Source organism: Protopterus annectens, chromosome 2.part1 (assembly GCF_019279795.1).
Source record: "Protopterus annectens isolate FY-2018-M chromosome 2.part1, PAN1.0, whole genome shotgun sequence".
In the NCBI taxonomy this organism is placed as follows: domain Eukaryota; kingdom Metazoa; phylum Chordata; order Ceratodontiformes; family Protopteridae; genus Protopterus; species Protopterus annectens.
In genome coordinates, this window is record NC_056729.1 from 1,567,868,046 (window position 1) to 1,567,895,591 (window position 27,546).

The window sequence follows — 27,546 nt, forward strand, 5'->3', positions numbered from 1 at the left end:
AAAATGATCGTGAGTGGTAACCAAGATGATGATCTAGTAACTTATTTAGTGGCTCAAAAGGTAGCAGTGCAGAGCACTCACCTTTAACCTGGCAGATTAGAAGTCTGTGGCCTTATTCCCACACCAAGTGCTTGGATTCAGTTTTTTATTACTAACACTGTAGTGCAATATACAGAGGTACTTCTGTCTTTCTGAACTAGTAGTATCTCAGGCGGTTAGTGAAAATCATATGGCACTTAATAAAAAATAAGTGAAGTTCCTGTGTTGTCTTCAGATTTCTCCTCATCTTTATGAATACTACACAGGTAGTGTACTTGCTTTTGATGCAGAAGGCTGTGGGTTTTACTCCCACAGTATGTAGATGCATTACTGATACTGTACTTTTAAAGGGGGTGGATGCTGCAGTCCTGAGAATGTCCTCTTTGGTTCCTAGGTTGGTACTAGGCTATCAGCCCTAAAGCTTATAAAAGCCTAGCCATAACAATTCCCTGGCTATTTCTTCCCACAGTATTTACTTCCCTGGACCCCTGTCTAGCAGGGTGACTAATGTGATCCCCGGGGTGAATTTCCTATCTCCCATCCAATCATCAAGGTTCCTTTTGAAGAGGCCAAAGAGGCGCTCTGCTTGACATGTATGGGGCAGTCTATTCCAGAGTCTGGGTAGTCTCTACATCAGGATCCTATCCCTCCAGCATGTTTTGTTCATTGTGATGATAAGATTTAGATCCCTGGAGTGTGTGTCTCTGAGGGATTGGGGTGTTTTTGGCGGAGATACCTAGTAACTTCTTTTTCTTTTGGCTGTTCCCATTAGGGGTTGCCACAGTGGATCATCTGTTTCCATTTCTTCCTGTCCTCTGCATCACACCAACCACCTGCATGTCCTCTCATACCACATTCATAAACCTTATCTTAGGCCTTCCTCTTTTCCTCTTACCTGCAGCTTCATTCTTAGCATCTTTTTCCCAATATACCCAGCATCCCTCCTCAGCACATGACCAAACCAATGCAATCTCGCCTCTCTGGCTTTGTCTCCAAACCGTCCAACCTGGACTGACCTTCTGATATACTTATTCCTAATCCTGTCTACCCTTGTCGCACCCAGTGCAAATCTTAACATCTGTAACTCTGCCACATTCAGCTCTGACTCCTGCCTTTTTGTCAATGCCACTGTCTCTAACCCATATAACATAGCTGGTCTCACTACCCTCTTGCAGACCTTCCCTTTCACTCTTACTGGTACTTGTCTGTCACAAATCACTCCTGACACTCTTCTCCACCCACTCCACCCTGCCTGTACTCTCTTCACTTCTCTTCCACACTCGCCATTACTCTGAACTGTGAGATACCTAATAACTATGAACCTGTTATCAGTTTGCCATCCATTCCCTATAGCAATATTACTAGCTTATCATTTTTTATGTAATTAGGCAATTTATTCCTCTAGGGCAATAGGCGCTTTATTTATAGATGAAACAATGAAATATAGAGTTGTTTGCTAGCAGCAACCTCTTCATTAGTTACAGATCTCTTTAATGTGGAATTATTTAGATTACTTTTACTTCTGCAGAGATTCTGCATATTTACTGATACTGGTGAATTGTAGACGTTTGAGTAGACTTTTATGATGGAAATGTTCTGAATTGGGCAGTTTTGTCATTATTTGTGCATGTATTTTGTTACATTGTTTATTGGAAAAATGTTCACAACAATAAATTCAAAATGTCCTCTAACAACTGTACTGTATTATATAAGGAATATAATTTAATACAATCAGGAAGGTGTATCAAAGAACACATGTATGTTTTGTGTGCAAGGGGCCTATGATTTGAAATCAGCCCAAAGTTAATCTTTATCTACCACTGGCCAGATGTATTTTCTTTGAATGTGGGTTTCGATGCTGTTTCAATGAATATGACTTTCAAGGGCGGATGAGTTTTAATGCATGCTAAAGCAAGACATGTTATTCTATCAACTAAGTTTATACAACAGCAAATTTTAGTACTGTTTGTATGGTCCTCCAATATATTTAGCCTTGTCCAGATTTACTGCATTAAGAGGTCGAGAGGTGCTCGCAAATAAATCTCTTTATAGGATTAGGTATATCCAAACCACTCAACTGTCCCCATTTTTGGCTCAAAATGTTACTCTCTCTAATAAATTCCTCTGCAAAATGGCAATTTTGGAAGAAAACGTAGAGGGTTTACAATTAATAAATAATTGTAATGATCAGAGTTGTAGATTACTTTTATTTCAGAAACTCATGTAGATTCTCTATTTTGTCAGCTGCTCAAGTTAACAGTACTAATATTAAAGTGTCCCTTCTTTGACAGGTTCCCAGCTGTATTGTGTGGCTATTTTATATTTTTGCATCACGTTTGGTCCGTTTTTCATAAAATTGTGTTTTTCTGTCATATTAGTGGCAAATCATTAAAGAGTGAATTTAGAAAATGAGACATTTGAGTTTCAGATTTCATACCCTTCAGAAAATCCATACTAATGCAAGACCTACTGTTCTATTATCTTTCTAAGTTTATAAGAGCAATATTTAAAAATTGTCCTTAATTTTGGGTTTTTGTCCCACTTCTGTTCATGGCTTTGTCCAGATTTCTTGCTCTGAGGTTGAGAGGTATGACAAATGTGTCAGGGCCATCACCGTCAGCCAGAGACATTTCAAATTGTGACATACTTGTTGCACCCCACTCCCCCATGTAGTGACTCTGGATGTGTCCAAGCAAGGCAAGTAGCAGTTATGCAGTGTAAGTGTGCAGAGTATCCCCCCATCCATACTGTTGATTTATGCTTCTTATTATTCAGAAAATGCATGTTGCAGTGCCTGTTGCTCTGTGTTTAAGTACCATTGTTTTAATGGCCATCGGGTAAGCTTGTCTCAGATTGTAAGATGCAAGTAAGCTTTAATAAACATACTGTTAAAGAATTACCAACATTGAAAGCATTTTTGTTGTTGCCATGCAGAGAATATTTTACATAACTAGATAACATATAAGCCTTGGGTATTGAAATGCATATGACAGCATTTGTAATAAAAGACAGGATTACAGTGTTTTCAGAACCTCATTGAATTTGTTGGAGACTTGCAGTCATCTTTGCAGAATTCAGCCTTAAACTAAACTAAAAAGAATGCCAATCTATCATGTGGCCCATAACCTGTGCAATAATCCTTTAAGCAATTTATCTTGAACTTGTTACTTTTTTGCTGTTTATTTTTTACTTTGATCATGTTTTCCCCATGAAACAAGTAGATAGTTGTGAGGCAGCAGGTCTTTTTTGGATAAGAAACATTTTTACAAGTGAGGGTATCACAGAGATTGCTACTTTCAGCATGTTACTTTGTACTTTTATAAAGCTGAATATAAATTATAATTAGAACTGCAGTGCCAGGAGAAGTGGTTTGAGATGAGTGGTGCTTGTTTTTTTTACTTGATTTTGACTGGCATTCCAGTAATGTATTTAAAAAGTAATTTAGTTTTTCATGACTCACAACCATTTTTTCCATCTAGATATTAAGTCGGCTGTCATGTAGCCAATGCACTGAAATATTTTTTTTCTTCTACACTTCATTTTGTCTTCATTGGACTCTCATAATGATGGTTTGGCACTCAAGGCAGCGTATTTAATTTAAGTCCCAGTTATTGTGTTGTTGAGAATAGCTCCACCTCTTTCTAGTTGACCACACCCCTTCACAGTGACCACACCCATTCAGCTGTCTCCTGCAGCCCCCCTTTGATTTGAAGTCACCAGCCGCTACTGCCCTTTACTGCACAAAAGTACTTGCTTCATGGTCTTACTTTGCCATTCATACAATACTCAACATTTAGAACTTTATGCATATTTCATCTCAGCTCCTTCCTCATTGTTATTTTATTTTATTTCCTCTCACAGAAGTTGCAACCTGGAGCATTGAACATTTGACAACAAGTTGACTGGCTCGCTCCCAGTTTATATTTTCTGAACTAAATGCATTACCACTTTGATAAAATAAAAAATATGCAATGCTCAGTAGAAAAGTTCTTGCTGATATTTACTTGCTGGATGAGTGCTACAGAAAACTCATACAACTGTTCAACCACAAACATATAACCATATGCATGGTAGTATCAAATATGCTCTAATTATCAGGGCCTTCTGTGTATGTTGATGTGTGCATGTTTTGTGAATTACATTTTTCAGCATGAGTTTTAAAGGGAGATGTAAGTAAACAAGAAGTTTGTGATACAGATGCTTATGTTTCTGATTTAAAAGTGTTATTAAAACAGTGGGAGGATGTGCAGAGAATGTCAGAGTTTTGTCAAGGGTATGGGGAAAGTGTGCATATTAGATTATAACGAGATCAAGTAAGAATCATTTACTAGAGGGATAATAAGATAATGTCCTTCTATTCATATGCTGCAGTATTCATAACATGAGAGAGTCCGTCACCAGCTGACTCATACATCCAGCCAGTATTCAAAAGTCTAAAGCTACTGTGAGGTACATGTGATGCCACACATCAGCAAATGTACGTTGGTCATAAAGAGACATTGGGTATAAAGTGGACATCAGGACGTACTAACCCCAGAACTTTTCTGATGCCTGCTTGATCATCGCTTGCTAGTCAAGTTGCAAACTTTGGTTTAGATAAGTACCCTTTGGGTTTCTTTCATTAATATTTTGGCTATTGTATTTTATTGGGATTACATTTCATCTAGGAAAGCCAAGTGTCAGCGTGGAAGGCAGATTCCACGTAAGGACTCTCACAAACTTTACTTGTTTTCCTAGGCCCAGACCATGACCAGATTGCCTGTGCTATCTCTAAGGCCTTCATACTCACAACCCTTCATAGCTGTTTAACTTTCCTGAAATTATATATTGAGAATCAGTGCCTTAAGCATCTCGCCCATAGGATGGAGGTGGCATGGGCTGTTTCAGATGAACCGTAACCAAATCCCAAGGCTGATGTGGGTTCAGAGGCCATCCCTGAATCAGGAGATGTTCCTTTTATGGGTACTGCAGTGGAGGCCATAAAGAACCCTACCAGCATGTGTGCTCAGGAAACGCAGGTGTCTAACTCAGGTGTTGGGGGGAGTCATGGCTTGTTATTACTGAAGGACTGCATAGCATCACCCAGATCATTATGCGGGGGGATGTTCCTACTGACATTGTGTAGTGCAGGCTGACGTCTGGCCCCTTCCACCTTTCACTACATGGAGATTTCAAAAAAGAAAATGCTCAAGACAAAACATGTTTCTCCTGCTCCCAGGAACAAACACCAGATTGGCAGGCCTTTTCCCAAGACCTTTTCAACTATGGCCCTACGACAGACCATGGCTCCCTCTCTCCCTTCTCCTGCTTTTCTCCCTCTACTCCCTTAAAGAGGACCTCTGAAGAGATTTCCTCAGACAAGGAGGACTCATCAGGAGATGAATCCTTGGCTTATTCAGCCCAAATTTCTTCTCCTTTGGGTTATGCCTCACCAGAAGAGGAATCCAATGGCACAATTTCCCCTGGCATATCTCCTTTGGGGAAACTATTATGAAGATGAGAGAGTTCTTCAAGTGGGACTGCTGCCAGGTATCTGACATTCAAAAAAGGTACTGCCCTGATTCCCAGCCTCTAGCCCCAAGTACCCAGAGAGATTTTATAAGGTAACTGAGGATTCCAAATTCCTCTTTGAATGCTCCCTGCTACCATTGCAGTCTCTGCGGACAAGTCATCCAAATTGTTGCCTTCTACCTCCTTGCTTCTCTCAGATAAGGAGAGCAAAGTCATGGAGAGACTGGGGGAAAATGTATATACCTCTGCTACTCTGGTCTTCAGGACAATTAATTATCAAACTCATATGGCCAAATATTAAGCTTCTTGCTGAGCTCCCTGATTCTCCTACCAAGGCTAAGCTCCCCTCTCTTCTTAATTCCTTGGACCAGGTTACCAGGCACTCCATTAAGTGCAGTTATGATGCCAAGGAGGCCTCAGCTAGGGAAGCTGCATCGGGGCCTGTCCTTAGAAGGTATTCATGGTTCAGGTTCCAACCTTTGCCTGATGATATTAAAGCAAAGATCATGGATGCCCCTCTGGACATCAAAGCCTTGTTTGGTACCTCAGCTGCAAAACTATTTAAATCTTTACAAGAAAAGAGCAAGAAGTTACAAGATCTAAAGCATATATTTGTTTCCTCTGTCCCCAGGTTTCAGAGAAATTATCTTACCAAGACCACCTTTGTTAGAATACCAACCAGGCCACAATCTTACAAAGGTAAGAGAAATCCTAGGAAATAACTCCCACCTGAATCTGCCTGTTTTACTCCCACCCAGAAACAACCCCTTCAGGCTAATTCAGGTACTCTGTGACTACCTGCCTCCAGGCCAATTAACTCCTTTGTCTCTTTGCCCCTCTCTTTCTTTCCCTGTTTGGAACCAGATAACCCAGGACTCTTGGGTCCTATCCATCATCAGACAAGGATATTTCATGATGTAGAAAACTCTTCCCTCTTTCAGGGGCATTCCACAACCTACAAAATAACAGTTGGAATATTTCCTCCAGGTCACATCCAGCTTCCTTTCTCGAGGCACTATTCTGGATGTCCCACCCTGCCAAGTTGGAAAAGGATTTTACTCCAGAATGTTCCTGGTTCCCAGGAAGGATAGTCCTTGGAGGCCCATTCTAGATCTTTCCCATCTAAATACCTTTCTAACATTATCCATCTTTCTTCTTCTCCTTCTTCCCCAGTCCTTTATGGTGTCCGTAGACATCAAAGATGCCTATCTCCATATTACCATTCACCTTCGGTTCAGGAAATTCTTTTTCTTTTCCTATTCCTTCCTCACATTTTCAGTTCTGTGCTTTGCCCTTTGGACTGTCTTTAGCACAAAGGTCTTCACAAAATGCTTAGCTTCTATAATAGCCTGCTGCAGACTACATGTCATACAGATTTTTTTCTTATCTAGGCAACCTACTCCTCCAGGGGCCCTCTCTGGACACCCCTCAGGAGAATCTCTCTTTCATGGTGTCTCTCCTGAAGAAAAGAGAGCATGTCCCTGTTGTGCTCTTAGGGGAAAAGTGTGAAATATTACTTCTGTTTAAGTGTCAGTCTCATATTAGAGTCCGTAGTGAGGATTGAAGGTCCTTAGTTACTGACCCAGGATAGTAAGGAATGTCACATTTAACTGGTGGCAGTCAGGTGGGATATAGCCGGATATCACTGAGGGTAAAATAGCCACATAGCCGAATTGCAATCACAAAAACATTTTTAGTTATGGTTGTAATCCTAGAAGCACAATATAGCAATGCACTGAGCAGATTAAAAAATAATGTTGCCTACTCTTATGCTGAAAATATAGTGAACTTACTGGCCCTCAATAAACCAGTAATCAAGTACAGTGCACTCTTCAAAATGTACCTGACCAGGCTAACCTCACTAAAATAATATAGGGTGTAAATAATAGGTCCTATGTGAACCGCCTCAAAGCCCTGTCTCTGAGCTCAGTCTCCCACAGACTACTGTGGAGTGATGTATGCCTGACCTACAAGGCATTCTTCAATCCAGCCTTGATGAATCTGCTACACATTCACAAAACAAACAAAATTAGAATTAACCAATCTAAGTATCTAAACCTTGCATTTGATATAAAAAAATATAGAAGGCACAGTAGGCAAATGGAGGTGAAAGGACTCAGAGATTACCCCTTCTGTGGGAGAGACTCCTATTTGTATAAGACAAGAGCTCTTCCCTAAGCCTATTCAAATGAAGTTTGGGCCAATGGATGGGGAATTGCAAATTCACCCCTGGCCTGCCTGCAGAAAAAACAGAAGGCAATCTGGTTAAGAAGATTTGGGACAGACAGGAAGAAGGCAAGAGGAAATGAGGGCAACTATCACAGATGTGAATGGATTGTGTGAGAGAAGACTTGTGACAGTCAGACATGAGTGTTGAAGAAGGTAGGCGAGTGGTACTAAACAGAGACAAACAGCAACAGTTGACATGACACCCCTGACCTGTTGTTGAAAATGTGAAAAAGGGGGTTGATGATGATGATTGTCACCAGTGCCCTTATGGACAGGGCCAGTTTGTAGACGCCCTAAGGCAAAGGCATATATCAAAGCTGTTGTAGCTCATGGGCATTGATAATTGATAGAATTAGGACATGAATGGCTAGGCTTAAAAGGCACTAGGGCCATTAGCCTAGTAACCTCCCATGATCCTGATAAATTCAGCCCTCTCCCATCCATCTATTCCATAAGATACACTTGAAACCAACTCACTTCCAGTTATCACACTTGACCAAGTCTTAAAAGTGCTATCAAAATCTAAAAATACATCAGTTGGTCTTGGCAGGATCACTGGATACAAATTAAACAGCATGAGGCACAATTTAGCCATTCCCAACAACACTATTCAGACTCAGCCTCCTTACTGGTTTTGTATAGCTATAGTCATTCCCCTGCATAAGGGAGGGCCTTCTGCAGATCCAGGCAATTTTAAGTTTGACCAGCCTCGTATGCAAAGTCATAGAAAGACGTATCATGGAACTAATCAATAAAGACTATAAAAGCTTCCAATCACTCTTCTCAGTTTGGATCATGAAAGGCAAGTCATAATTACTCAACCTAGTAGACTTCTTTGAAAAGATCACCAAAGCAATGGATGAAGGTAAAATGGTACATACCACATACCTTGACCTGGACAAAGCTTTTGAAGCAATCCCCAACTCAGGTGTAGGAGAAAAGTTTAAATAAAGTGGGAATAAACCACTATTTGACCTACTGGATTGCCAAGTGGCTCACAGAAGCTCAAAATAGGGGAAGCTACCTCCACAAAGAGACAAGGCACCACTGCAGTTCAACATCATTTGGTATTAGGCCCCCTCTTGTCTGGCATCTATTCTTTGAAGAAAAAGGGAACACCAAAGGGCTGTGGCTGATGAAGTTTGCAGATGACTGTAAGCTAGGAGCAGTCATAGAATCCCCTAATGACTTAGACATCCTGCAGGAAGATTTGTCCCAAACAAATAACATGTGAAAAAATCATGGACTGAAACTTAATGTCCAAAAATGCATTATTCTTTCCTTTGGGAAGATGTCTTTCCCATGAAACTACCACACTGACAATATGACCCATTTGTTCAAGATTTGAGAACTTATGTGGACAGTGACCTAATGCTTGACCAACATGTGTCTACCATCGTAAGAAAGTCCTTCTATATTGCACAGATTATAGTGATTGCTTCTAGGTCTAGAGATGTTATTGCCCCATTTACTAAGTCCTCATTAAGTTAGTCATTAAGTATAATCCTCCCTTTGGCTTGAATCTGTCCAGACATATGTAACAACTTTAACATCCACAAAGATACCTTACTAAAAGGATACAAGGCCTAAACAATATGCCCTACATTGACCGACTCAAAGCCCTGTCACTGTACTCAGTATTCTACCGATTGGTAAGAGGTGAGCTGTGAATGGCATACAAAAGGCATCCTCCAACTCATTACTGAGAGATTTATTGCACATCAGGAAGTCAAATGGCATCAGCAATACTCTGTCCAGGGATCTAAACTTCTTCTACAGCATGACCAGAATGGTATGGAGGGACAGGTGTATCTCACAGAGGATACCACTGCTTTGGAATAGACTCTCCATCCCTGTAAAACAAAGCTTATCCCTGCCTATATTCAAGTGCAACTTGGATCATAAGATGGGTAATAGAAAATGTACGGTGGGACTGCCCCCTGTACTACTAATGGGCAGAGGCTGCTCTTAGATGCTCTATCCCACACATAGGTCCCCTTAAATTATCCATGGTATGATGATCCCAGTTATTCTCATTTGGGGTAATATATAATTATCAACCATGGGATAGATAAGGGCTGCCTAACACCTGATAGGATATGTTAATTCAAGTACCAAAAGGGAAATGGCTCACAAGGACTGCTAGCCTAGTACTTATCTATGAACCTTTGAATTTCAGCTGTTTTCCTTTAATTTTTTAAGCATCTCTAGGAAATATGCTTGTTTTCATCTGGAAATTATTTGATGTGTAGCTTTTCACAAGGTATTTTCCAAACCTGCCCATGTCAGACATTCTTTATTTCCTTTCCTGGCTGGCACGTACATAGGTTAATTTATTTTACATATTTTATTTTACATTTGTTGACCGGGCTAGTCCAACTGGATATATGTCCATTTTCAGTAGAGGCCCGAGGAGAAAAGCTCCATAAGTTGTACAAGTTCACAAAAGGCATAAAAATATTACATGAGAAACAAAGCAATTTAAACAGATGATTTAAAAAGATAAAATAAGATACGAGAATTTAATTTTGTTTTTTTTTTTTTTTTTGAGTGAGCATTAGTCTGGATTAGTGCAGGAGCAGAGTGAGCATTAGTCTGGATTAGTGCAGGAGCAAAGCCAGTGTTTATTGAGATGAATTTTTAGTTGATTTTTAAAAAGTTGGAAAGAGGTTAAAGAAGTGATATCAGAGGGTAGATTATTCCATGTTTTTCCAACAGAGTTGGAGAATAAACAGTCACCTGCATGATTGTGAGATTTACTAATATTAATCAGGAGTTAATGGGCAGAGTTGTCTAGTACTCTGGGCAGTTCCAAGACTGTCACCTCCCCCCACCTCAACGAAACAAGGAGTTTCATGACCCCAACCGCCCAAAAATGCAAGCTCCTTGCTACAGATACACTAAGCAACTAAATGCAGCAGAAATATCACCTGTGACCACCCAAATGAATGTTAGTGGTGCACTTGTGTTCCATTGGCAACTGTTGATCCCTGTCCCTAAGAGCTTGTGCCTAGAGAAGCTGCCACTTTTGCCCTGCTCTAATTTCTGCTCTATTCATACTTTCATAGGTAGATAGTAAGCACTCAGTCATCAGTCATCAGATGATTAACAAGTAGCCAAAACTCCCACAATCAAGTGTTATCTTATGCTTCATGTAAGGTTATACAAGATAGGTCCAGAAAGAATTTGCAAATGCCCATCCAGTTGTCTAGGTTAGTTTAAAGCTAGTGAAATTACATGGATAGGAATCAAACCTGGTCTACCATTGTGAATGTGCCATACTCTGACCAACAGATAGGCATGTTTTAGTAATGAGTATCCTGGTGCTTGTCTTTGTAAGTGAGATTGCAGAAAGTGCAAAAAAAAAGTATGAATTTTTTTGCAGCTGACACAAAGATAAGCAAAAGACCTGATAAGACATGGGGAGGACTAGAATGAAAGGTTACTTGACAAAACATGGCTGGAGGAATGACACAATATTAATTTTAATGCAAAGAAATATTAAATAATCAGTCTTGGGAACAAAGACCATGATAAAACACTGGGAAGATAATTCCCATGAAAATATTACCACTGATGACGGCAGAAGGAAGGCAGCATAGGACAAACGGGGGAAAAAAGTGTAATTTTCATAAAGCAGATGTTATTTGCATTGAACTGCCTTGCAATGACTTCAAAACTATGACATTTTAAGAATTTTTGACAAGTAAAGAGTGATGTCTGACTGGGGAAAGATAAAAGTTTTTGTTTAATCAGGACCTGCAGCACATGCAAAGGTAAACAGATAGGTATAGTAAATAGCTCAAGCATGCTTTTATGCTGTCAAAGTCTTTGTATATCTGTATATAATTCAATAAAATAATCAGTGTCAAGAAGCACAATAACACTGCTTTAAAACTACCTTTAAGACAGTTTTTATGTCCAACTAATGCAGCAGCAAGTGGTGGTACAATGTGTAATGAATCTTACGTGCCATTTCATGTGAATGAATAATTAAATATGACACTATGGGTATTCTTAAACTGGAAATCTGATCTATTATTAGTCACTTATACAACTGTCTGTGGCTGAAAAGTGCTTGGCATGTGGTAAACAAAACTGAATGTGATGTACTTCATTAACATTTATCTTCTTTGCCATGAATTCGTACCCTGTGCAGTTTAAACCTTGCACAGATCTGGTTTATATTATAAAAATAGCAACATCAACTCCTTGTCAGTTTCTGCTGTGCGAATTTGCATACTTGGTGGTAACTGATGGAATGTAGTAGCTGTGATAATGGTACTGCGCCCCTGAACAGCTGCAAAACAATCCGTTGTCTACTTATAGTGCAGGAGGAATGCAGAGACAAAGCATAATAGATAAGAGAGGCATTTGTACACACTGCCAACATGGACCTAGTTTTTATTGCTGTACTTTACACCACTTACAACTATCTAGCAGCTCGCTGCCTATTTTAGAAACCCTTACCTCTTAGGCAGAGTGTGGACAAAAATAAGATTTAGGATCCTGCAATATTTATTGCATATATTTTTGTACTTCAGGTTTTCCTTAATTCCATCACCTGTTGGCACAATAGTTAACAGATTTTATATGCCCTGAGTGCCAGTATACACTTACTTGAATCTTCTATTTATGACATCATAATTTTCAAAACAAACAAAAAATGTGAGAATAAGATGTGAGTACATTATGTGATATGTAGCAATTAGAAATATCAAAGCCGCTGTGAAGATGGAGGCTCCCTTCCCCAAGCAGTAATAAATAAAATGACATATCTGTACACAGTATTGCATGTAAGGTAACTATAGTCAATAAAGCTTTTCTGTTTGTTTCTTTTCTTTTACCTCTACGTGAATGGTCATACAGGATAAAAAAATATAAACAATCACAGGCAGTATGTAATGTGTTTTCAACCTGAGAACAAGAGCATATTAATCTGTTCTACTCTCTTCTATATTCTGTGATAGCTACATTGCATCCCAACATTTGAAGCATGACTTTGTTGACAGTAGGTAGTTGCATTCTGCTGAACATTGCGTACTGGCAGCCTATGTGGCTCAATGGATTAGGGAAGTTAGCATGGGTGATGGTGCTGATGGTTCTAATCTGGAAGTATTCATGTCTCAGCTAGGAGTTTGGCATAATGGTTAAGGTGTTCATAGGTTCATAGGTTCATAGGTTCATACTAGGCTATCTGCCCAAGGGCATTTACAAGCCTAGCCCATCGTTTTGTGGCTTACGCCACCCCTTTAGTATGGGGAACTATACCCATTATTTTGCTGTGCCTCTGTCGAGCAGTGACACTGAGGTAATCCCTGGGGTATATCTGCGATCTCCCATCCATTGGTCAAGATTTCTCTTGAACAAGGCCAGCGAGGTGCTCTGCCTCACATGTACCGGGATTTTGTTCCACAGCATAGGGAGTCTTTGGGTGATGAATCTATCCCTCCAGCACGTCCTATTAATAGCCGTGTCGAGGTTTAAGTCTCCGCCTTGTGGCTCTGATGGATCTAGATTTTTGAGGTGAAGCATATTCATCAAATCTGGGTTTGACATGGCCTTGTATGTTAGGCAAAGGTCACCTCTGAGCAAGCGTGCGACTGAATAGAGCTGGAGTTCTTTCAGTCGGGCAGCATAGGACATATTTTTGAGACCCTTTATCCTTTTGGTGAGGAACTTTTGTGGCCTCTCCAGCTGCTGCAAGTGTCGGGTCAGATACATTCCGAATGGGGCATTGTACTCAATCATTGGTCTGATGAGTGATGAGTAAAGGGAGACTATGACCTCCCTTGATCTAGATGAGAATCCCTTCATGATAAGGTGGGCAATGTAGAAGGTCTTCCTAACTACTTTAGCTACATGGGTGTCGAATGACAGACTACTATCAACCTGGGTCCCCAGGTCCCTGATAACTTCTTCTGTGCTCAGTGGATTGCCACCTATTTGGTAGCTAGGGGTAACCTTGTTTTTCCCGAAGGGTATGACTATGCATTTTTGGCATTTAACTTTAGGCCGTGGCTCTGGCACCAGTTATCCGTTTCTGTGAGACCCTTCTGAAGGATATCTGTGTCAGATGTGTTTTCTACTATGGCGCCCAGTTTGCAGTCATCTGCAAACTTTGTCAGCCATAACCCTCCTGTGTTTGCTTTTACTTGGAAAAGTAGATGCCAAACAAGAGTGGGCCCAGGACTGAGCCCTGTGGGACACCACTTGTGACAGGCTTTGAGTCTGACATGGCGCCAGCAACTCTGACCCTGTGGGTTCTGTCACTCAGCCAGTTTGCAACCCATCTTGTGATGTATGGGTTAACATTTAAGCTGATGAGTTTTTCAATGATACCCGAGTGGGGTATTGTATTGAAGGCCTTAGCCAGATCGAGGTAGGCTGTATGGACTGCCTTTCCCTCATCAATGGCTTTGGTGACTGTTTCAAAAAGTCAACCAAGTTTAAAAGGCATGATCTGCCTTTGACAAAGCCAAACTGGGTTGGATCCAAAGTCTGCAAATTCCCTATGTCTTTATTTATGAGGTCCATTATGATCCTCTCCATGGCTTTGCAGATAAGGCTTGTCAAGCTAATGGGCCGGTAATTTCCAGGGTCGGTGGAGGCACCGCCTTTGTGAAGTGGGACCACAGTTGCAGTGCGCCACTCCTGGAGTGCGTATCCAGAGGTAAGACTTTGATTAAACAGCTGTCCTAGCTGTGGGTTTAATTCCTCATTGAGTTCGTGGAGCACACAGCCGGGGACACCATCAGGTCCCATGGATGCTGTGTTTTTTGCTTTGGAGAGAGCAGTTCTCACTTGGGCGCTGGAGATGTTTGGGGGCTGAAATCGCTTTGGTATAGATATCTCACCTTTTGGGGAGGGGAGAAGTTTGCACTGAACCTGTCAGCCAGTATGTTGGCAATGTCCGTAGGATCAGTAATCTTCACATCATTTTGAACTAGTTCTGACCATATCTGGGAGTTTCCTCCTAGGTTTCTAACATAGCTAAAGAAGGCCTTATGATTGTCTTTTGAGTCTTTAGCTATTTTTCTCTCGAAATTTGCTTTGGATGATTTTATGAGAGCTCTTAGTTTTTTACTTATAGTGATCAAGGGTGTCTTACCTTTTAAGGATTTTGCTCTATCTTGTAGTAGCTTCCTCCTTTTGTTGTAGAGTTTATTTATGGCTGGGGTCCACCAGACTGGACGCTTGCCTTTGGTACAAAGAGTCTTTGTTTTGCTTGGGATTGCCTTATCCATGCAGTCCTGTAGGTGCTGGTAGAAGGCATTTGTAAGTGATTCAGCGGCTTGAGTACTGTTTTCCCGCTCGGGGCCTTAAAGGAGACCACACTAGTCTTTAGAAGTGTGAAGTCGGCTTTTGAGAAGTTCTTTACTGTGGTCTTTTTTATTTCAGGTGGGGGTGGGATGAAGACCTCCAGCGAGATTAGTTTGTGATCTGATCTCACCAGTGAGGGGTATACTTCCGGTGTTGAACATTGTGCTCCCAAAATGTGCAGCATTTGATTCTCACATGGTATAACTGGCTAGACTTAAAATGAATGGCAGTTAGCCTAGTATGAATTTATATATATATATATATATATATATATATATATATATATATATATATATATATATATATATATATACATGGATTCCTATTACAAAAATTAAAGTTCACTACTTCGAACTTGTAATAGGAAGCCTCACTTCTGCGAAAGTTCACTTTAACGAAAGTGAACTTTTGCATAAGTGTACTTCACCGAAAACACCGCAGCACAGTGGACGACATAAAAAACAAGCTATGTCCTCCACTATGGTGCGATAGCATGGACCTTAGGGTTAGGGCACGGGTTAGGGTAAGGGGATAGTTAGTAAAGATATCCCCTTACCCTAACCTATGCCCTAACCCTAAGGTTCGTGACTATCGCACCATAGTGGAGGACATTGCTATGTCCTTCACTGTGCTGCAGTCATCACGGACCTTAGGGTTAGGGCACAGGTCATGGTAAGGGGATAGCCCATACCCTAACCCGAAGTTCAGTTAAACACCCGTTCGTTGTACTGAACTTTGCGTAAGTGCACTTTCGCTGCAGTGAGCATTCCATCTACTATTTCGAATTAGTGAAAATTCGAACTAGTGTATGGAACCCATACACACACATATATATATATATATATATATATATATATATATATATATATATATATATATATACCTATATACATGTTAGCGAAAGCTAATACTAAATTGCCATGTGGGAAACTAATATTTCTTTTCTAATGTTAAATACAAAGTTAACAAAGGTGAATACTAAATTTGCTAAATTATAATAAATTATTTTGTTGATATTTCTAGCAAATTATTAAGTATATTTTTTTCAATATTACTTTGCAGTTTGTTTTATGGCTAAGTTTCACCCATTCCTTATCTCTGTTTAATGACAACCAATGATGGTAATGGCTCAGGTAAAGCCACCTAAAAAATGTTAGTATGTTACATTTAACCATATTATTTTATAGTAGTGGAAGTGTCAATTTATGCTTCTATAGAGGCTAAATCACAATGCCACATTCAACTTAAACATTATGTGTTATCAGTTTAAGAATGTTTTAGGTACATCTATTCAACTAACAGCAGTGCCGGCTACAGGTTTCCTTTCTTGCTGGTATACAATAGAGATACAGTAGTTATCTGGTGGGACATGCAGGGCATCTGAATATCATAAAAAATACAAAGAATGGAGTGTATTGTTACAATTCACCCATAATCCATTGTTAAACATGAAAGACAATTTATCTATAGTTCCCTATGAAAATCAATAAATGCCTCAGTCTTTTACATATTTTACATTACCAGACAATATGCACAACATGAAGATTAACTAGATTTGTCATGCTCGAGGATTATGGTTTGAACGAAGTGCTAGTACGCTACGATGTAGCAAATCAAATCACTAGATAACAATAGAAAAGAAATGGGAGGTTGGCATAAGGATATCTGAGCTCCAGTAAAAAAGAGAAAAAGAATCTTATATCACAAATTACTGTATCTGCTTGAACTAATCAGATATTTTTATATAATTTAAAAGTGATTTCAAATATTACAGCAAAAATACTGACAGCCATTTGCTAAACAAAACAAAATACTCTCACACTGAAAACAGACTTAGCATGAGCAACAGTAAACTTCATGTTCCTTGAATTCCCCCATGTATTGAGAATGTATTGGGCAACCCATTAAACAACAACAGACCTGTTGGGATTCATAGTAAAATAGCATATAGTGAAGCACTAATTATCAGCTATTTGAAGGGTGCATGAATTCAAAAGGCAAATGTGTAACACATTGCTAACAGCGTGGGATAGCCACTTGACACGAGTCCCTCTTCAGCTGCACTGTCTGATGAAATGATTTGGTCAGAATCATACAGAAGATAAACAAAGGCTGAAGGAATCAGACCCTGTGTACAGGAAGTTGATCATTAATAGCTCATTGCCTTACTCATCTGCACTAAGTGCTAAACTGTTATAGCCCAGACATAATACATTTCATACCTACATGTCCACAAAAATCAAGCTAAATTAAAAATGTATTTACAGTTTTTTATATAACTTATCGACTTCATACTGATTTATTCACGGCTAGTAATAAATATACTGCCAACATTCAATGAAAACTGGGAACCAAGGATCATACTTAAAGAACTTTGATCATATGATGATGCTTCTGTTTACTGCAATAAATTAATTCCTTTAATCCATAACTACTCTAGGATACAGACATCAAGTATTTATAAACACATGCACAGATGTGGCCATCAATTACAATCCACTTTAATGACTGTGTAAACATCAAAGTTCACTTGTGATCAAATGAATGTATAAATACATAAATAATGACCTACAAGTGTATTTCAGCTCTCTGCTGTGAGAACAGTGCAGTGAAACCCATTGCACCCCACATGCCCTCCCAGCCTCTTAGCTCAAGAATCAGAGACAAATGCCCAAAATCAGGAACGGATTTTAAATATTGGTCATATATGGTTAGAAAGTTGCTAGTATAGCAGGATTTGCATTAGCAAGCATTTATTGAAAGATATGAAGTCTGAAGCTCACATGTTGTGTCTTTCGGCTTTTCCCGGTTAGGGGTCGCCACATCGGAACTCCGGTCCGCTAATGATTGGCAGTAGATTTTTACATGCTGAGTTGCCAGCCCTGACGCACAACCTTCAATGAAGGTATGCCCATTCACGCATGTCTCCACACAGAAGACGCTCTAGCTGAGAATCGAACAGGACAACATCTTACTGTGAGGCGACAACACTACCGCAGCACCACCACCACCGCAGTTAAGTCTGAAGCTCACATGTTTTGTCATTATTTAGTAAATCCAGTCCACAACACTTTACCAGAACAACACAAATTTTCCAAGAAACAGACCACAGGCATGAGGGGAAAAAGCAGGGAGAGTTGAGAATTATACTTTCTTTGCACACAGACACACACACGCACACACACACACACACACACACACACACACACACACACACACACACACACACACACACACACACACACACACACACTACATCTAAAGAAATCCCAATCCCTCTGTACCACACACTCCAGAGACCTCACCCTTATTACCACAATCAATAGAATGTACTGGAGGGACAGGTTCATAACCCTGAGACTGCCCATGCTATGGAATAGACTTCCCATACATGTCAGACAGAGCACCTTGCTGACCCTCTTCAAGAAAAATCTTGATGATGGGAAATAGAAAATTCATCCCAGGGATAACTCCAATGGCTCTACTCGACAGAGGCACTGAGAACTAAGGTTGGGTGGCAAGATGCCAGGGTAATCCTATGGCTAGGTTTGTAAAGGCCCCAAGGCCATCAGCCTAGTACACACCTATGAACCTATGAACATGCAAACACAAACATATGCACACACGCACACATACACTCATACTCTCACACTCTTGCATATAACAAACACACACGCACACACACACACACACACACACACACACACACACACACACACACACACACACACACACACACACACAAAAATCATTCACAGCCACTTCTGTGACTGGATACCCTAGATTTTGCATGAGAGCAAATGAATAAATGAATTCATAAATAATGTCCCAGAAATGTATCTTATCTCGCTGCTATCAGAACCATACAATGTGACTACCTCCTGCCCTCTATACTTCTTTGCTCAATAATTAGAAGCAAATACTCAGCACCAGGAACAGATTTTAAATATTTCTGTTAAACACTTAGAAAGTTGTTAACATAAGCTTTGCATAAGCTAATATTTTCTGATGGATACAAGTGTGAAACTTGTATACCTGTTATTATTTATTGACCACAGTCTACAACAATTTGGCAGATTGCCACAAATTTTGCAAGGAGCAGACTAAAATACCTCTCAGTTTCTTTGCTCAAGAATTTTGAACAGAGCCAAAAACAATGGGTGAACAAAAGGGGACAACTTTCAAGTATCAGTTTAGTATATGTCCTCCAGGTAAACCCACTGGGAATATTCTCTTTTAGGGGGTGACCTGTGAGCACTGTCTGGTTAAGTGACTTGCCCAAAGTCACACATTAGGAAAATGGAGGTGGAAGGACTCAAACCATGTACTTTTGATTACAGAAAGCAGTTCATTAATATCTCAGAGCCTTGAATGCAAGACAACTCCAAATCACTTAAAGCGTTAACAAAACAATGTGTTACATGGGTATGCATTTTCTGAACAATAAAAATTATGAAATTGTAATTTTTGGCATTACTTGCTGATTGTAATCCACACTGACTTCCCAGGGAAAAAAAGTTAAATAGGGACAGAGTGTAAACATGAGGCAAATCAAAAATGTTTTGCAAAACAGGAAACAGATAAGAGGCAGACAACTCTAATTCACATAAAAAGTTAAGAGAGAGGCCGGTTTTGCATTTGCTACCTCTCTTTGCCTACTGTGTGACTTTTAGCAAATCACTTAACCAGGCAGCACTCCTGAAAAGTGGGTTTATCTTAGCTGAAAAATTATTTTCTTATTTAATGACATTACCAGTTCATTTAATAAGCAGGTTTCTGGGATGTGCTTAGGGCTATCCAAGCTAGGAGGCAGGTTTCTGGAGTTGTTTTTCTCTCTCTCTCTCTCTCTTTCTCTCTCTTTCTCTCTCTTACACACACACACACACACACACACACACACACACACACACACACACACACACACACACACACACACACACACACACGCTGAGATTTGCATCCAAGTGGGAGATGTCTTTACTGTCCTTCTAAATGACTCTGCTTTCCATCACTTCTTTCATTAGCTCGAATACTGTACATTTGAATCAATGGAAAGAGCAGCCGAGTGGGAGTGGGGTCTGCAGCCAAACCAATTTACAGTCCTGGCTGTTGCTGACGTGTGCTGTTGATCTGGATCTGGATCTGTATCAATGACAAAAAAAAAGGGTGAAAGCACCACTCCTGACATTGAGTCATCAGTTTACAAAAGGAGTAGTTAGGCAAAACTTACAAAAATAGTGTAAAACTGAAAAAAAAAGGTTTCAAATGACTTTTCCTTCTGCTAACAAATATAGCTTAGATAAACAAACACTGGCAGAAAATGATGACTATTTGCCGTTCCTAACTTATTTAACCATTTCCTTAGTCAAAAAGTTTATTCTTTTTTATTCCTCAAAGTCCCTGTGTGCGACACTGCTAAGATGGACAGTTTTAAATCCACATTAAAGAAAGATCTGTAAGGTGGAAATATAAATCAATTCACTTTTTTTCCTTTTTAACATTTTGCCTGCATTACTGCTCGGTTCTTATGGAGGTGGGCTTTTGCATGGCTGTTAGATGGTCTTATTAAGCATGCTGGACAGCTGGACTTCAATAGTGAACAATGACATTTCTGAATGGAAAGTGTAGAGTGGCAGAAGACTAGTAATAGAAATCCCTTTTGAAGGAACAATAACTTTTTTTCTGAGTGCACAGCAATGAAAGACAATACATTTCTGCTGCTTCTCATCATTTATAACAACTTATGATTGAATCCAGACATTATCTGATGGTTAAGGGGTGTCAGATTACCGGTCTAGACAGTCTGCAGATCCACAACAGTTAGAAAAGGCTTGGGGGTTAAAAATAAAAATAAGATATTTTTCCATATTTAAATTTTGTCTTAATTACTACTTGTCCCATTTGAAGGCCTTTACCTGTCCCTTTGGCTGAAACAACTGAACACTGAACTTCATCAGGTGGGCAGTGCATAGATGTCAGAATGCTGGATGTAGAATGACTTTACAAATGAACAATCACTCTGCTGGTAACCTGTCAGTATAAGGTAATGCGGTTTTACTGCTGCTCATGTTTTCTGCAAAAGTCTTCCTGCATTTTCTCAGTGCTCAATTTTAATCAATATTTTAATGACAATATTGTGAGTGGGTGTGAAATTTGGATTTCATTTACTTTTTGGTAGACTTCAGGATGTGTACCTAGAACATAAAGCCAACCAGCTCCAATCCGTTGATATCATGAGTTGTCAGTCTACAAACTGCCATAGTGCAGAAAAGGAAAACAAAACTTAATGTTTCACATTTGAATAAAACAAAACCAAATACAATATTCAGAGACTGAAAGCTTTAATCGAATATGAAAACTTCATCTGGCACAGACTGTCAGGGATGGTGTATAACAAAAGATTGCCAAAGAAGTTGAAAAGCAAGGTGTATAAAACAGTGATGTGACCAGTACTGCTGTATGGTACAGAAACCTGGGCAGTAAAGGCAGAACAGCTGAGGAAGCTAGAGGTGGTGGAGATAAAGTGCCTGAGATGGTTGGTAGGATGCAACTGTGGGACAGACGAAGAAATAATGACAAAAGAGCAGACGCCAAAGTAGCTCCAATTGCAGAAAAGATCAAAAAGAAGAGATTATGGTGGTTTTCACATGTGTAGAAAAGCAGAAGATAATCTGGTGAAGAAGATTTGGGACAGACAGGAAGAATACAAGGGAAAGGTAAATCACGGAATCCTTCATCGACACAGAAAAATGGTTACAAAACTATCAATTTATCCTTAATTCCAGCAAAACTAAACTACTATTATTTTTCCCCCACATCAAAGTCCCATGAAAAACAACAACTTCAAAATATGTTCCCTCAGTAGCACCAATATTGAACTAACCTTGCAAACTAAGCTGCTAGGAATGGTAAATATATGACATTCTTAGATTTGATTACCACATAGAAAATGTCATTTAAAAAACACATCAAAAATGAAGTCTACTCTGCAGAGCTAGAGACTTTCTTACCTCCCACTTCTAAAATCACACTAGCAAAAACTTACCTCCTTCCTCCTCTTCTCTATAGTGCCCTCATTCTCACAAATCTCCAAAAATCAAATATTCAAAACCTGGAACAATGTTATAATAAAACTGCTAAATTTGCTACAAGTGTTCAGTACTGTATTCATCATTTTACTGCACTAAAACCCCTTAACTGGGTAGAACTACCCAACTACCTAAAATAAACTCAATTACTCACTGCATATAAGATCAAACTAAATGCAACCCTACAAAAATACTTGTCCAGTCACCCTCTGAGAACAAATGACCAAAAGCGACTTACTGTCTATAAACCAAATAAATCAGCTGAGCACTCCCTTTACTCCTACTCTGTCGCCAAACTCTGGAATTCCCTCCCTACTTCCATTAGAACAGTTATCTCTTACCAATCCTTCAAACTCTGTCTAAAAGACCACCTAAAAAGAGGAATGGCTCTGCTCCTGATCTACACCAGGATAACCATCTGCTGTCCTACTTAAAGTTCAAATCTACTTTCGACCCCATACCCATGAAAACATTCCTATTACATCTCTCTTAGTGTCTCTATAAGCATACTATTTTCTTTATAATTCCTCTACCTCTTCTTAAACCATAATATATCCACATAAAAGAAACTCACCCATGTGCTTAGGGTTACCACCTGTCCCACTTTGCGAGTTGTTCACTGCCTTTCTCCCCCACAAGCTCCTACACGTGCTTGAACTTTGGGCAGTTGTGTCCTGACCAAAAATATTAAAAATTGCAAATGCCCTGAAATTGTAGGACATAATTATGTCCCATATTTTATTTAATAGTTGCATAAAATAGTTATTTCTGTATGTAAAATACCTAAATGTTACAAGAAACAAAATAAGCAACTAAACTGCTACAAGAATAAGCTTTTATTTAGGCAAAAAAGTAAAGTTCTATCCTTTGTACTGACCATGCGTATGTGTCGGCCTGTAAAATCTGATGTGTGTCCCGAAAATGTTCCACTTTGGCCATTTGAAAAGGTGGCAACCCTACATGTGCTTCGTATGTCATTGAAAACACAATATCACAACCTTCATCTTTCTATAACATATATTTAACCAAACTTTATGTAGCAAGTTCTTATTGTTTCATTGCATTCAGTATACCTCTCTTCTCTCAATACTTAGACATCTTGTCTGTCTTCACTAGTATATCTGAACCTAAACACCCCCATAACAACCTTAGACTCCCATGTCAACAACTTACTTCATTCTATCACACCCACCATGTTGCCTCTCAATTAGTTAAATATTTGACTCTATGCACCCAGTTTATTTGTACGTTTGTAAATATTTAACTGTTTGTATTAGTGTTTCAAATGTAATTGTATATTTACTGTTACAAATGTGAATTCTCTATGTATTACAATATGCAATGTATTCTATGCCTCTAGCTTTTCTCCTTGGGCCTCTGCTGAAAAAGGGTACATACCCAGACAGAATATCACAGTAAATACATTTCAGTTAAATAAATAAAAGAGTAAATGAGAGTATCCGGCAAAGAGGTGGATGGATTACGTGGCAGATCTGTAGTGTCAAAAAAGACAGAAGAGAGAGAGAGAGAGAGAGAGAGAGATGGTGACAGTTGATATGACTCCACTACCCCATGTAGAAAATGGGAAAAAAGGTGTTGATGATGATTATGTTGGTATGGTAATATTTTATGCAAATAACTGTCCCTGCAGTGGTTCATTTGAGCTCAGCTATAATTTCTCTATGTGAAGAACCATGTTATAATACATTAAATTCTCCTTGGGTCACAGTGCAAGCTACATACTGCAGCGTGGGCTTAACAGACTTGAGCTCTAACAGATACACAAGTAGTGCTTCCACTAGGCGTCATCCATGTGGAGAGACCTAGCTGACCCCCAGTCATGGGTGAGCCAACAGGAGTTGTTCACTGCCTTTCTCCCCCACAAACTCCTACACGTGCTTGAACCGATATTCTGACTCAGGTCACCTGCAATGTAGTTATACCAAGAAGGTTTATGACAGATGAAAAATCAGTCATACTATTTTTTGTGTCATTCATACACACGCACACACACATATACACACACAAACTGACACTTCAACTGGAAAGCCAGGTGTATTATGAAACACACATGCACTACATGCTTACCAACAAGCAAACTGGAGGAATGTCAGTTCACCTACAGCATGATCTGGTATTAGAGGAAACAACATGTGGAAAAACTCCACAGGGTGGACATGCAGACTCCATACAGAAGGAATCACAGGCGAACAGAGAGACAAGTAATGTAAGAATGTAACACGTCGCAGCACTGTGCCAGTGATTGGTTGCTTTCACACATCCTACCCAGACAACCAAAGATAACTACTTATTATGTACTGTACTGATATCTGACTGTGAAGGAAAGTGAAACAAATTATAGGTTCATAGGTTCATACTGCCCAAGGGCATTTATAAGCCTAGCCAGAGTGTGTTTGGCTTTCGTCACCCATTTTAAATGAATTTTGCTATGCCCTTTTTCGAGGTTAGTATGCTGTGCCTCTGTCTAACAGTGACACAGAAGTGATACCCGGGGTAAACCTACTATCTCCCATCCACTCATCAAGATTCCTCTTGAAGAGAGTCAGTGAGGGACTCTGCCTAACCTGGACTGGGATTTTATTCCAGAGTGAAGGGAGCCTCTGGGTTATGAATCTGTCCCTCCAGCATGTCCTATTTATTTCAGTGCTGAGGTTCAAATCTCTCGAGCGCATAACTTGATGGGATTTGGATTTTCTGAGGTGCAGCATGTCCATTAATTCCGGCTTGGACATGGCTTTATATGTCAGGCACAGATCGCCTCTGAGCAGGTGGTATGCCACTGAGTAGAGCTGGAGTTTCTTTAACCGGGCAGCATATGGCATCTGTTTGAGCCCTTTGATCCTCTTGGTGAGGTACTTTTGGGGTCTTTCCAGTTGCTGCAGGTGTCTGGTAAGGTACATCCCAAAAGGGGAATTGTACTCAATTATGGGCCTGATGAGGGATAAGTAAAGAGGCACGATGACCTCCCCTGATCTAGATGTGAATCCCTTCATGATTAGGTGGGCTATATAAAATGTTTTTCTAACCACTTTGGCCACGTGGTTGTCCAATGAGAGACTGCTATCAACTTGGGTCCCCAGGTCTCTAATTACTTCTTCCGTACTTAATGGATTATCACCTATGTGGTAATTTGTGGGCACTTTGTTTTTGCCAAAGGGGATGACTATACACTTTTTGGCATTTAGCTTGAGGCCATGGCTCTGGCACCAGTTGTCTGTTTCTATGAGGCCCTTTTGTAGGATGCTTGTGTCGGCTGGAGAGTCGATTATGGCACCCAGTTTGCAGTCATCTGTGAACTTGGTCAGCCACAGTCCTTCCATGTTAGCCTGTACCTCAGAGAAATATATACCGAACAAGAGAGGTCCCAGGACTGAGCCTTGTGGACCCTTATAGACAAGTTGTTGCTCTTAAATACACTGTGACACATCATACATGCACACATGCAAACATATGTAATAGCAATAATTGTTTTCACATTGATTCAGCAAATACAATACTCTGTGTGACAATGGGAAGTAAATATTGTGGGAAGAAATAGCCAGGGAATTGTTATGGCTAGGCTTATATAGGCCCCTAGGGCCGATAGCATAGTACCAACCTATGAACCTATGCTCCTACCACTCCATATCAGTGACTAACAGTAATCAAACATCAGAGATAGATCACTTTTACCCACAATCAGCCTCTCTTCCAATCAAATGCAGTGGCTTTAGTGATTGTGTACACCTCAAGATGTCTGACTGGGATAAGAAAATCAGATGTACACTACTGCTGTAAATCCAGATTAATGACTGTAACTTGACCATTACTGTAGGTCCCAGCACCCATATGTATTTCTGCACCTGTTAGCTTGAGAATCAGGGACAGAGACTAAAAACAATGGAGTACTAACACCAAAAATCAGCAATAAATGTTATATATTGATCAAATATACTTAGAAAGTTGCTAAAGTAACAGACTTTGCATTAACATGCATTTTCTGAGGGACACAAAGTCTGAAATGTAAATGTCTAACATTATTTAGTTACTGCAATCCTTAAGATGTACAATCAGTCCAAAAATATGAAGCAATTTTAGGACATTCTGTGAAATCTGTTACAGCTGAGAGGTATGTACCTGTCATATCTCTTAACACCTTTACTCAATAATTCTGGAGAAAGACAAAAATAATTAATTTTATTTATTTTATGTATCCTTTGTTAACCAGTCTCTTTAGGGTAGTTGCCTCGTTTCAGGAGTGACCTGGAGGTGGGGGAATGGGGTTAGACAAAGGCCCCAAATTACAAAAAATTGTAAATATTACTCTAATTCACTTGAGTATAATAAAATGACAGGTTTCACATGCTACATTTTCTGAACAGTAAAAAAATATGAAACTCTGAAGTCTGGCATTACCATTAAGACAAAACTTTTTATGAGGGACAGTACAAAATAAAAGAACACTGACCTTACCTTACTTCCCTGCAAAGACTTGCACTCAGGTAAGACTGCTTCCACCATTCCACCCTTGGCATGCCACTGGCTGCAAATATTATTTTATAAATAATATACAGTGAAACCCAATCAGAATATATAACTGCTTTCTATATAGGGATGTCTACTGACAACACAGTGTTGAAATTGTTAGTGTTTTTTACTTTCTGCTGTTGCTCAGTACTGGCCATGAGTTATCCTCCTTGATCACCCACTTAGCCCAGTCCTTCTCATCCAGGATTAGGCTACCTGGAAAGACATTTGTGCTACAGATGGACAGTATATTAAGCTTTACCTCACTGTACTGCTATCAGGGTTGCCTGCTACTGGTATAAAGACCCATGAGGTGAATGTCCCACCTCCATGGTGTTGTGCCCATCAAGGGATACCACCCTCCAGGGGCATGCAGTAGGAGAATAAAAAAGCAACATCCTCACCTCTGTAGGTGTGAATTGCCTCTTTTGTGGTCCCTTTGTGATCTGCTTTGCTTTCTGCTATGCTGTCTCGTAAATAACAACAATGATGCAGCTGCACATCTCCCCAGCACCTCCCTTTATCCCTTCACTCCCTGAAAGAGGTGAGTGGACAGTACCTTCATTCCACTCTCATCCCACATTAGCTTTTCCAGTGCTGGTACTGCTTACTAAACCATTGTCAACTGGGTCATAATTATGGCTTTATCCCTGCATGCCATAAGGTGAACCTGTTACAGTGGCTAGTGTTATTGCCACACAGTACTTGGATTTCCAGTTTAGTTTGCTGGTGGATTGCCTGTTTGGCAGCTTGTATGGCCTTGCTTTATCACTGGATGCTTTAGTTTCTTTTCACACCTCAAAGACATGCAGTAGGTTGCATGGCAATG